Source organism: Oncorhynchus gorbuscha, unplaced genomic scaffold (assembly GCF_021184085.1).
Source record: "Oncorhynchus gorbuscha isolate QuinsamMale2020 ecotype Even-year unplaced genomic scaffold, OgorEven_v1.0 Un_scaffold_1688, whole genome shotgun sequence".
Taxonomy (NCBI): domain Eukaryota; kingdom Metazoa; phylum Chordata; class Actinopteri; order Salmoniformes; family Salmonidae; genus Oncorhynchus; species Oncorhynchus gorbuscha.
In genome coordinates this window covers 7,501-20,000 of record NW_025744858.1, presented here as the reverse complement: position 1 = coordinate 20,000, position 12,500 = coordinate 7,501, and the positions used below count along the sequence as shown (strand labels likewise).

Sequence of the window (12,500 nt, the reverse complement as noted above, 5' to 3'; positions counted from 1 at the left end):
ACAGAAAACCAAGGAACCTTGTTTTTGACAGATGCTATGACTGTGTACACTGGTCTAGCTGTGACCTGACTTCAGCTTAGACGTGGGCCAGTGGCGCAATGGATAACGTGTCTGACTACGGATCAGAAGATTCTAGGTTCGACTCCTGGCTGGCTCAATACTTTACTTAATTGACTGAAATCAAGCTGGGAATGATACTGTATACCTTTCAGTGCTTCTGGCTGTTCTCACTTCAAACACATTTTAGATGGATTTCATCTGGACATTCCCCAACATCTCTGAGAAAAAAAGATGTTGCTTTTAAATCCAACAGGCATAATGTCAACATTTAAAGATTTGTCTGTGATGTGTATTTTAAGTATGTGTCTTCCCATATGGTCTAGCAGTTAGGATTCCTGGTTTTCACCCAGGTGGCCTGGGTTCAACTCCCGGTATGGGAAAGAATATCTTGTCGTTAGGTACGCACTTGTGTAACAACAGATGCAGCAGTTTCTCACAACACAAAATATTCGCTCAGGAAATGTGACATGTTATGTAGATTCAAATTATACAAGGCTTTTTAAACGTTAAATACACTTCATGGTTGCATTTCTTGCTCTGCAGTAAAATTCATGCAACAACAGGAGGATCAAATTAAGATATGCATCTGAAACAGAAAACCAAGGAACCTTGTTGTTGACAGACGCTATGACTGTGTACATTTGTCTAGCTGTGACCTGACTTCAGCTTAGACGTGGTGCCAGTGAGGGTAGGCAATGGACATCTCCTCCCCACTGATCCTCAACACGGGGGCCCCACAAGGGTGCGTTCTGAGCCCTCTCCTGTACTCCCTGTTCACCCACGACTGAAATCAAGGCCACGCACGCCTCCAACTCAATCATCAAGTTTGCGGACGACACAACAGTGGTAGGCTTGATTACCAACAACGACGAGACGGCCTACAGGGAGGAGGTGAGGGCCCTCGGAGTGTGGTGTCAGCAAAATCCTAACTGTAGACCATGATTTTAAGACACATACTTAAAATACATATGGTCTAGCGGTTAGGATTCCTGGTTTTCACCCAGGTGTCCCGGGTTCAACTCCTGGTATGGGAAAGAATAACTCATCGTTAGGTACGCACTTGTGTAACAACAGATTCAGCAGTTTCACAAAACAGTATTCCCTCAGCAACAGCAAATGTGACATGTCATGTAGATTCAAATTATACAAGGCTTTTTAAACGATGAATACACTTCATGGCTGCATTTCTTGCTCTGCAGTAAAATTCATGCAACAACAGGAGGATCAAATTAAGATATGCATCTGAAACAGAAAACCAAGGAACCTTGTTTTTGACAGATGCCATGACTGTGTACACTGGTCTAGCTGTGACCTGATTTCAGCTTAGACGTGGTGCCAGTGGTGAAATGGATAACGTGTCTGACTAAGATCAGAAGATTCTAGGTTCGACTCCTGGCTGGCTCAATACTTTATTTAATTGACTGAAATCAAGCTGGGAATGATACTGTATACAGGCATAATGTCAACATTTAAAGATTTGTCTGTGATGTGTATTTTAAGTATGTTTCTTCCCATATGGTCTAGCGGTAAGGATTCCTGGTTTTCACCCAGGTGGCCAGGTTTCAATTCCCGGTATGGGAAAGAATATATTGTCGTTAGGTACGTACTTGTGTAACAACAGATGCAGCAGTTTCTCACAACACAACAATATTCCCTCAGCAACAGGAAATGTGACTTGTTATGTAGATTCAAATTATACATGGCTTTTTAAACGTTGAATACACTTCATGGCTGCATTTCTTGCTCTGCAGTAAAATTCATGCAACAACAGGAGGATCAAATTAAGATATGCATCTGAAACAGAAAACCAAGGAAACTTGTTGTTGACAGACGCTATGACTGTGTACACTGGTCTAGCTGTGACCTGACTTCAGCTTAGATCTGGGGCCAGTGGCGCAATGGATAACGTGTCAGACTATGATTCAGAAGATTCTATGTTTGACTCCTGGCTGGCTCAATACTTTGTTTAATTGACTGAAATCAAGCTGGGAATGATACTGTATACCTTTCAGTGCTTCTGGCTGTTCTCACTTCAAACACATTTTAGACGGATTTCATCTGGACATTCCCCAACATCTCTGAGAAAAAAAGATGTAGCTTTTAAATCCAACAGGCATAATGTCAACATTTAAAGATTTGTCTGTGATGTGTATTTTAAGTATGTGTCTTCCCATATGGTCTAGCGGTTAGGATTCCTGGTTTTCACCCAGGTGGCCCGGGTTCAACTCCCGGTATGGGAAAGAATATATTGTCATTAGGTACCCACTTGTGTAACAACAGATGCAGTAGTTTCACACAACACAACAATATTCCTCAGCAACAGGAAATGTGACATGTTATGTAGATTCAAATTATATAAGTTTTTTTAAACGTTGAATACACTTCATGGCTGCATTTCTTGCTCTGCAGTAAAATTCATGCAACAACAGGAGGATCAAATTAAGATATGCATCTGAAACAGAAAACCAAGGAACCTTGTTTTTGACAGACGCTATGACTGTGTACACTGGTCTAGCTGTGACCTGACTTCAGCTTAGACGTGGGCCAGTGGCGCAATGGATAACGTGTCTGACTACGGATCAGAAGATTCTAGGTTCGACTCCTGGCTGGCTCAATACTTTGTTTAATTGACTGAAATCAAGCTGGGAATGATACTGTATACCTTTCAGTGCTTCTGGCTGTTCTCACTTTAAACACATTTTAGACGGATTTCATCTGGACATTCCCCAACATCTCTGAGAAAAAAAAAGATGTAGTTTTTGAATCCAACAGGCATAATGTCAACATTTAAAGATTTGTCTGTGATGTGTATTTTAAGTATGTGTCTTCCCATATGGTCTAGCGGTTAGGATTCCTGGTTTTCACCCAGGTGGCCCAGGTTCAACTCCCGGTATGGGAAAGAATAACTTGTCATTAGGTACGCACTTGTGTAACAACAGATGCAGCAGTTTCTCACAACACAACAATATTCCCTCAGCAACAGGAAATGTGACATGTTATGTAGATTCAAATTATACAAAGATTTAAACGTTGAATAAACTTCATGGCTGCATTTCTTGCTCTGCAGTAAAATTCATGCAACAACATGAGGATCAAATTAAGATATGCATCTGAAACCGAAAAACAAGGAAAGTATGTGTTTTCCCATATGGTCTGTGGTTAGATTCCTGGTTTTCACCCAGGTGTCCCGGGTTCAACTCCTGGTATGGGAAAGAATAACTCATCGTTAGGTACGCACTTGTGTAACAACAGATTCAGCAGTTTCACAAAACAGTATTCCCTCAGCAACAGCAAATGTGACATGTCATGTAGATTCAAATTATACAAGGCTTTTTAAACGATGAATACACTTCATGGCTGCATTTCTTGCTCTGCAGTAAAATTCATGCAACAACAGGAGGATCAAATTAAGATATGCATCTGAAACAGAAAACCAAGGAACCTTGTTTTTGACAGATGCCATGACTGTGTACACTGGTCTAGCTGTGACCTGATTTCAGCTTAGACGTGGTGCCAGTGGCGAAATGGATAACGTGTCTGACTACGGATCAGAAGATTCTAGGTTCGACTCCTGGCTGGCTCAATACTTTATTTAATTGACTGAAATCAAGCTGGGAATGATACTGTATACAGGCATAATGTCAACATTTAAAGATTTGACTGTGATGTGTATTTTAAGTATGTTTCTTCCCATATGGTCTAGCGGTTAGGATTCCTGGTTTTCACCCAGGTGGCCCGGGTTCAACTCCCGGTATGGGAAAGAATATCTTGTCGTAAGGTACATACTTGTGTAACAACAGATGCAGCAGTTTCTCACAACACAACAATATTCCCTCAGCAACAGGAAATGTGACTTGTTATGTAGATTCAAATTATACATGGCTTTTTAAACGTTGAATACACTTCATGGCTGCATTTCTTGCTCTGCAGTAAAATTCATGCAACAACAGGAGGATCAAATTAAGATATGCATCTGAAACAGAAAACCAAGGAACCTTGTTGTTGAGAGACGCTATGACTGTGTACACTGGTCTAGCTGTGACCTGACTTCAGCTTAGACGTGGGGCCAGTGGCGCAATGGATAACGTGTCTGACTACGGATCAGAAGATTCTAGGTTCGACTCCTGGCTGGCTCAATACTTTGTTTAATTGACTGAAATCAAGCTGGGAATGATACTGTATACCTTTCAGTGCTTCTGGCTGTTCTCACTTTAAACACATTTTAGACGGATTTCATCTGGACATTCCCCAACATCTCTGAGAAAAAAGATGTAGTTTTTAAATCCAACAGGCATAATGTCAACATTTAAAGATTTGTCTGTGATGTGTATTTTAAGTATGTGTCTTCCCATATGGTCTAGCGGTTAGGATTCCTGGTTTTCACCCAGGTGGCCCAGGTTCAACTCCCGGTATGGGAAAGGATAACTTGTCATTAGGTACGCACTTGTGTAACAACAGATGCAGCAGTTTCACACAACACAACAATATTCCCTCAGCAACAGGAAATGTGACATGTTATGTATATTCAAATTATACAAGGCTTTTTAAACGTTGAATAAACTTCATGGCTGCATTTCTTGCTCTGCAGTAAAATTCATGCAACAACAGGAGGATCAAATTAAGATATGCATCTGAAACAGAAAACCAAGGAACCTTGTTGTTGACAGACGCTGCCATGACTGTGTACACTGGTCTAGCTGTGACCTGACTTCAGCTTAGACGTGGGGCCAGTGGCGCAATGGATAACGTGTCTGACTACGGATCAGAAGATTCTAGGTTCGACTCCTGGCTGGCTCAATACTTTATTTAATTGACTGAAATCAAGCTGGGAATGATACTGTTTAACTTTCAGTGCTTCTGGCTGTTCTCACTTCAAACACATTTTAGACGGATTTCATCTGGACATTCCCCAACATCTCTGAGAAAAAAAATAACAGGCATAATGTCAACATTTAAAGATTTGACTGTGATGTGTATTTTAAGTATGTTTCTTCCCATATGGTCTAGCGGTTAGGATTCCTGGTTTTCACCCAGGTGGCCAGGTTTCAACTCCCGGTATGGGAAAGAATATATTTTCGTTAGGTACCCACTTGTGTAACAACAGATGCAGCAGTTTCTCACAACACAACAATATTCCCTCAGCAACAGGAAATGTGACTTGTTATGTAGATTCAAATTATACAAGGCTTTTTAAACGTTGAATACACTTCATGGCTGCATTTCTTGCTCTGCAGTAAAATTCATGCAACAACAGGAGGATCAAATTAACATATGCATCTGAAACAGAAAACCAAGGAACCTTGTTGTTGACAGACGCTATGACTGTGTACACTGGTCTAGCTGTGACCTGACTTCAGCTTAGACGTGTTGCCACTGGCGCAATGGATAACGTGTCTGACTACGGATCAGAAGATTCTAGGTTCGACTCCTGGCTGGCTCAATACTTTGTTTAATTGACTGAAATCAAGCTGGGAATGATACTGTATACCTTTCAGTGCTTCTGGCTGTTCTCACTTTAAACACATTTTAGACGGATTTCATCTGGACATTCCCCAACATCTCTGAGAAAAAAGATGTAGTTTTTGAATCCAACAGGCATAATGTCAACATTTAAAGATTTGTCTGTGATGTGTATTTTAAGTATGTGTCTTCCCATATGGTCTAGCGGTTAGGATTCCTGGTTTTCACCCAGGTGGCCCAGGTTCAACTCCCGGTATGGGAAAGAATAACTTGTCATTAGGTACGCACTTGTGTAACAACAGATGCAGCAGTTTCTCACAACACAACAATATTCCCTCAGCAACAGGAAATGTACATGTTATGTAGATTCAAATTATACAAAGATTTAAACGTTGAATAAACTTCATGGCTGCATTTCTTGCTCTGCAGTAAAATTCATGCAACAACATGAGGATCAAATTAAGACATGCATCTGAAACCGAAAAACAAGGAGTAAGTATGTGTTTTCCCATATGGTCTAGCGGTTAGGATTCCTGGTTTTCACCCAGGTGGCAAGGGTTCAACTCCCGGTATGGGAAAGATCATCTTATCGTTAGGTACCCACTTGTGTAACAACAGATGCAGCAGTTTCACACAACAAAACAATATTCTCTCAGCAACAGGAAATGTGACATGTTATGTATATACAAAGCTTTTTAAACGTTGAATAAACTTCATGGCTGGATTTCTTGCTCTGCAGTAAAATTCATGCAACAACAGGAGGATCAAATTAAGATATGCATCTGAAACAGAAAACCAAGGAGCCTTGTTGTTGACAGACACTATGACTGTGTACACTGGTCTAGCTGTGACCTGACTTAAGCTTAGATGTAGGGCCAGTGGTGCTATGGATAACGTGTCTGACTACGGATCAGAAGATTCTAGGTTTGACTCCTGGCTTGCTCAATAATTTGTTTAATTGACTGAAATCAAGCTGGGAATGATACTGTATACCTTTCAGTGCTTCTGGCTGTTCTCACTTCAAACACACTTTAGACAGATTTCATCTGGACATTCCCCAACATCTCTGAGAAAAAAAAGATGTAGCTTTTAAATCCAACAGGCATAATGTCAACATTTAAAGATTTGTCTGTGATGTGTATTTTAAGTATATGTCTTCCCATATGGTCTAGCGGTTAGGATTCCTGGTTTTCACCCAGGTGGCACGGGTTCAACTCCCGGTATGGGAAAGAATATATTTTCGTTAGGTACCCACTTGTGTAACAACAGATGCAGCAGTTTCTCACAACACAACAATATTCCCTCAGCAACAGGAAATGTGACTTGTTATGTAGATTCAAATTATACAAGGGTTTTTAAACGTTGAATAGGATTCCTGGTTGTCACCCAGGTGGCCTAGGTTCAACTCCCGGTATAAGAAAGAATAACTTGTCGTTAGGTACGCACTTGTGTAACAACAGATGCAGCAGTTTCACAAAACAATATTCCCTCAGCAACAGGAAATGTGACATGTCATGTATATTCAAATTATACAAGGCTTTTTAAACGTTGAATACGCTTCATGGCTGCATTTCTTGCTCTGCAGTAAAATTCATGCAACAACAGGAGGATCAAATTAAGATATGCATCTGAAAATGAAAACCAAGGAACCTTGTTTTTGACAGACGCTATGACTGTGTACACTGGTCTAGCTGTGACCTGACTTCAGCTTAGACGTTGGGCCAGTGTCGCAATGGATAACATGTCTGACTACGGATCAGAAGATTCTAGGTTCGACTCCTGGCTGGCTCAATACTTTGTTTAATTGACTGAAATCAAGCTGGGAATGATACTGTATACAGGCATAATGTCAACATTTAAAGATTTGACTGTGATGTGTATTTTAAGTATTTGTCTTCCCATATGGTCTAGCGGTTAGGATTCCTGGTTTTCACCCAGGTGGCCCGGGTTCAACTCCCGGTATGGGAAAGAATAACTTGTCATTAGGTACGCACTTGTGTAACAACAGATGCAGTACTTTCACACAACACAACAATATTCACTCAGCAACAGGAAATGTGACATGTTATGTAGATTCAAATTATACATGGCTTTTTAAACGTTGAATACACTTCATGGCTGCATTTCTTGCTCTGCAGTAAAATTCATGCAACAACAGGAGGATCAAATTAAGATATGCATCTGAAACAGAAAAAAAAGGAACCTTGTTGTTGACAGACGCCATGACTGTGTACACTGGTCTAGCTGTGACCTGACTTCAGCTTAGACGTGGGGCCAGTGGCGCAATGGATAACGTGTCTGACTACGGATCAGAAGATTCTAGGTTCGACTCCTGGCTGGCTCAATACTTTGTTTAATTGACTGAAATCAAGCAGGGAATGATACTGTATTAAAAAAGATGTAGCTTTTAAATCAAACAGGCATAATGTCAACATTTAAAGATTTGTCTGTGATGTGTATTTTAAGTATGTGTCTTCCCATATGGTCTAGCGGTTAGGATTCCTGGTTTTCACCCAGGTGGCCCGGGTTCAACTCCCGGTATGGGAAAGAATAACTTGTCATTAGGTACCACTTGTGTAACAACAGATGCAGCAGTTTCACACAACACAACAATATTCACTCAGCAACAGGAAATGTGACATGTTATGTAGATTCAATTATATAACGTTTTTTAAACGTTGAATACACTTCATGGCTGCATTTCTTGCTCTGCAGTAAAATTCATGCAACAACAGGAGGATCAAATTAAGATATGCATCTGAAACAGAAAACCAAGGAACCTTGTTGTTGAGAGACGCTATGACTGTGTACACTGGTCTAGCTGTGACCTGACTTCAGCTTAGACGTGGGGCCAGTGGCGCAATGGATAACGTGTCTGACTACGGATCAGAAGATTCTAGGTTCGACTCCTGGCTGGCTCAATACTTTATTTAATTGACTGAAATCAAGCTGGGAATGATACTGTATACCTTCAGTGCTTCTGGCTGTTCTCACTTTAAACACATTTTAGATGGATTTCATCTGGACATTCCCCAACATCTCTGAGAAAAAAAAGATGTAGTTTTTGAATCCAACAGGCATGATGTCAACATTTAAAGATTTGTCTGTGATGTGTATTTTAAGTATGTGTCTTCCCATATGGTCTAGCGGTTAGGATTCCTGGTTTTCACCCAGGTGGCCCGGTTCAACTCCCGGTATGGGAAAGAATAACTTGTCATTAGGTACGCACTTGTGTAACAACAGATGCAGTACTTTCACACAACACAACAATATTCACTCAGCAACAGGAAATGTGACATGTTATGTAGATTCAAATTATATAACGTTTTTAAACGTTGAATACACTTCATGGCTGCATTTCTTGCTCTGCAGTAAAATTCATGCAACAACAGGAGGATCAAATTAACATATGCATCTGAAACAGAAAACCAAGGAACCTTGTTGTTGAGAAACGCTATGACTGTGTACTGGTCTAGCTGTGACCTGACTTCAGCTTAGACGTGGGGCCACTGGCGCAATGGATAACGTGTCTGACTACGGATCAGAAGATTCTAGGTTCGACTCCTGGCTGTCTCAATACTTTGTTTAATTGACTGAAATCAAGCAGGGAATGATACTGTATTAAAAAAAAACATTTTAGATGTAGCTTTTAAATCAAACAGGCATAATGTCAACATTTAAAGATTTGTCTGTGATGTGTATTATAAGTATGTGTCTTCCCATATGGTCTAGTGGTTAGGATTCCTGGTTTTCACCCAGGTGGCCCGTGTTCAACTCCCGGTATGGGAAAGAATAACTTGTCGTTAGGTATGCACTTGTGTAACAACAGATGCAGTACTTTCACACAACACAACAATATTCACTCAGCAACAGGAAATGTGACATGTTATGTAGATTCATATTATATAACGTTTTTTAAACGTTGAATACACTTCATGGCTGCATTTCTTGCTCTGCAGTAAAATTCATGCAACAACAGGAGGATCAAATTAAGATATGCATCTGAAACAGAAAACCAAGGAACCTTGATGTTGACAGACGCCATGACTGTGTACACTGGTCTAGCTGTGACCTGACTTCAGTTTAGGCGTGTGGCCAGTGGCGCAATGGATAAAGTGTCTGACTACGGATCAGAAGATTCTAGTTTCAACTCCTGGCTGGCTCAATACTTTATTTAACTGACTGAAATCATTTTATTGAATTGACCGAAATCATCTGGACATTCCCCAACATCTCTGAGAAAAAAAAGATGTCGCTTTTAAATCCAACAGTCATAATGTCAACATTTAAAGATTTGTCTGTGATGTGTATTTTTCAGTATGTATCTTCCCATATGGTCTAGCGGTTAGGATTCCTGGTTTTCGCCCGGGTTCAACTCCCGTTATGGGAAAGAATATATTTTCGTAGGGTATCCACTTGTGTAACAACAGATGCAGCAGTTTCTCACAACACAACAATATTCCCTCAGCAACAGGAAATGTACATTTTATGTAGATTCAAATTATACAAAGCTTTTTAAACGTTGAATAAACTTCATGGCTGCATTTCTTGCTCTGCAGTAAAATTCATGCAACAACAGGAGGATCAAATTAAGACATGCATCTGAAACTGAAAAACAAGGAGTAAGTATGTGTTTTCCCATATGGTCTAGCGGTTAGGATTCCTGGTTTTCACCCAGGTGGCCAGGGTTCAACTCCCAGTATGGGAAAGATCATCTTATCGTTAGGTACCCAGTTGTGTAACAACAGATGCAGCAGTTTCACACAACAAAACAATATTCTCTCAGCAACAGGAAATGTGACATGTTATGTATATACAAAGCTTTTTAAACGTTGAATAAACTTCATGGCTGGATTTCTTGCTCTGCAGTAAAATTCATGCAACAACAGGAGGATCAAATTAAGATATGCATCTGAAACAGAAAACCAGGAACCTTGTTGTTGACAGACACTATGACTGTGTACACTGGTCTAGCTGTGACCTGACTTAAGCTTAGCTGTAGGGCCAGTGGTGCTATGGATAACGTGTCTGACTACGGATCAGAAGATTCTAGGTTCGACTCCTGGCTGCTCAATACTTTGTTTAATTGACTGAAATCAAGCTGGGAATGATACTGTATACCTTTCAGTGCTTCTGGCTGTTCTCACTTCAAACATTTTAGACGGATTTCATCTGGACATTCCCCATCACCTCTGAGAAAAAAAATGTAGCTTTTGAATCCAACAGGCATAATGTCAACATTTAAAGATTTGTCTGTGATGTGTATTTTAATTATGTGTCTTCCCATATGGTCTAGTGGTTAGGATTCCTGGTTTTCACCCAGGTGGCCCGGGTTCAACTCCCGGTATGGGAAAGAATAACTTGTCATTAGGTACGCACTTGTGTAACAACAGATGCAGTACTTTCACACAACACAACAATATTCCCTCAGCAACATGAAATGTGACATGTCATGTAGATTCGAATTATACAATTATTTTTAAACGTTGAATACACTTCATGGCTGCATTTCTTGCTCTGCAGTAAAATTCATGCAACAACAGGAGGATCAAATTAAGATATGCATCTGAAACAGAAAACCAAGGAACCTTGTTTTTGACAGACGCTATGACTGTGTAAACTGGTCTAGCTGTGACCTGACTTCAACTTAGACGTGGTGCCAGTGGCGCAATGGATAATGTGTCTAATTACAGACCAGAACATTCAAGGTTTGACTCCTGGCTGCCTCAATAGTTTATTTAATTGACTGAAATCAAGCTGGGAATGATACTGTTAGCTTTCAGTGCTTCTGGCTGTTCTCACTTCAAACTCATTTTAGACGGATTTCATCTGGACATTCCCCATCACCTCTGAGAAAAAAAATGTAGCTTTTGAATCCAACAGGCATAATGTCAACATTTAAAGATTTGTCTGTGATGTGTATTTTAATTATGTGTTTTCCCATATGGTCTAGCGTTTAGGATTCCTGGTTTTCACCCAGGTGGCCAGGGTTCAACTCCCGGGATGGGAAAGAATATCTTGTCGTTAGGTACGCACTTGTGTAACAACAGATGCAGCAGTTTCTCACAACACAACAATATTCCCTCAGCAACAGGAAATGTACATGTTATGTAGATTCAAATTATACAAAGCTTTTTAAACGTTGAATAAACTTCATGGCTGCATTTCTTGCTCTGCAGTAAAATTCATGCAACAACAGGAGGATCAAATTAAGACATGCATCTGAAACCGAAAAACAAGGAGTAAGTATGTGTTTTCTCCTATGGTCTAGCGGTTAGGATTCCTGGTTTTCACCCAGGTGGCCAGGGTTCAACTCCCGGTATGGGAAAGATCATCTTATCGTTAGGTACCCACTTGTGTAACAACAGATGCAGCAGTTTCTCACAACACAACAGTATTCCCTCAGCAACAGGAAATGTTAAATTTTATGTAGATTCAAATTATACAAGGGTTTTTAAACGTTGAATAGGATTCCTGGTTTTCACCCAGGTGCCCCGGGTTCAACTCCCGGTATGGGAAAGAATATATTTTCGTTAGGTACCCACTTGTGTAACAACAGATGCAGCAGTTTCTCACAACACAACAATATTCTCTCAGAAACAGGAAAAGTCATGTAGATTCAAATTATACAAGGCTTTTTAAACTTTGAATACACTTCATGGCTGCATTTCTTGCTCTGCAGTAAAATTCATGCAACAACAGGAGGATCAAATTGCAGTGGTTTCACATAACACAACAGTATTCCCTCAGCAACAGGAAATGTTAAATTTTATGTAGATTCAAATTATACAAGGGTTTTTAAACGTTGAATAGGATTCCTGGTTTTCACCCAGGTGGCGTAGGTTCAACTCCCGGTATAAGAAAGAATAACTTGTCGTTAGGTACGCACTTGTGTAACAACAGATGCAGCAGTTTCACAAAACAATATTCCCTCAGCAACAGGAAATGTGACATGTCATGTAGATTCAAATTATACAAGG

At 40.2% G+C, this 12,500-nt stretch overlaps 11 non-coding genes across 11 annotated transcripts; all 11 read left to right on the top strand.

Annotated features, from left to right (window-relative positions):
- The first annotated feature begins 84 nt into the window (after window positions 1-84).
- On the top strand, window positions 85-157 carry trnar-acg. Its single transcript has one exon. It is a non-coding gene; the product is annotated as a tRNA-Arg (tRNA).
- A 2,071-nt stretch (window positions 158-2,228) lies between these two features.
- On the top strand, window positions 2,229-2,300 carry trnae-uuc. The gene has a single exon. It is a non-coding gene; the product is annotated as a tRNA-Glu (tRNA).
- A 301-nt stretch (window positions 2,301-2,601) lies between these two features.
- Window positions 2,602-2,674, top strand: trnar-acg. Its single transcript has one exon. It is a non-coding gene; the product is annotated as a tRNA-Arg (tRNA).
- Window positions 2,675-3,748: 1,074 nt separating this feature from the next.
- trnae-uuc lies at window positions 3,749-3,820 on the top strand. The gene has a single exon. It is a non-coding gene; the product is annotated as a tRNA-Glu (tRNA).
- Window positions 3,821-4,123: 303 nt separating this feature from the next.
- On the top strand, window positions 4,124-4,196 carry trnar-acg. The gene has a single exon. It is a non-coding gene; the product is annotated as a tRNA-Arg (tRNA).
- A 588-nt stretch (window positions 4,197-4,784) lies between these two features.
- trnar-acg lies at window positions 4,785-4,857 on the top strand. Its single transcript has one exon. It is a non-coding gene; the product is annotated as a tRNA-Arg (tRNA).
- Window positions 4,858-7,416: 2,559 nt separating this feature from the next.
- trnae-uuc lies at window positions 7,417-7,488 on the top strand. Its single transcript has one exon. It is a non-coding gene; the product is annotated as a tRNA-Glu (tRNA).
- A 303-nt stretch (window positions 7,489-7,791) lies between these two features.
- On the top strand, window positions 7,792-7,864 carry trnar-acg. The gene has a single exon. It is a non-coding gene; the product is annotated as a tRNA-Arg (tRNA).
- Window positions 7,865-7,995: 131 nt separating this feature from the next.
- trnae-uuc lies at window positions 7,996-8,067 on the top strand. Its single transcript has one exon. It is a non-coding gene; the product is annotated as a tRNA-Glu (tRNA).
- A 301-nt stretch (window positions 8,068-8,368) lies between these two features.
- trnar-acg lies at window positions 8,369-8,441 on the top strand. The gene has a single exon. It is a non-coding gene; the product is annotated as a tRNA-Arg (tRNA).
- Window positions 8,442-10,801: 2,360 nt separating this feature from the next.
- Window positions 10,802-10,873, top strand: trnae-uuc. Its single transcript has one exon. It is a non-coding gene; the product is annotated as a tRNA-Glu (tRNA).
- The last annotated feature ends 1,627 nt before the right edge of the window (window positions 10,874-12,500 follow it).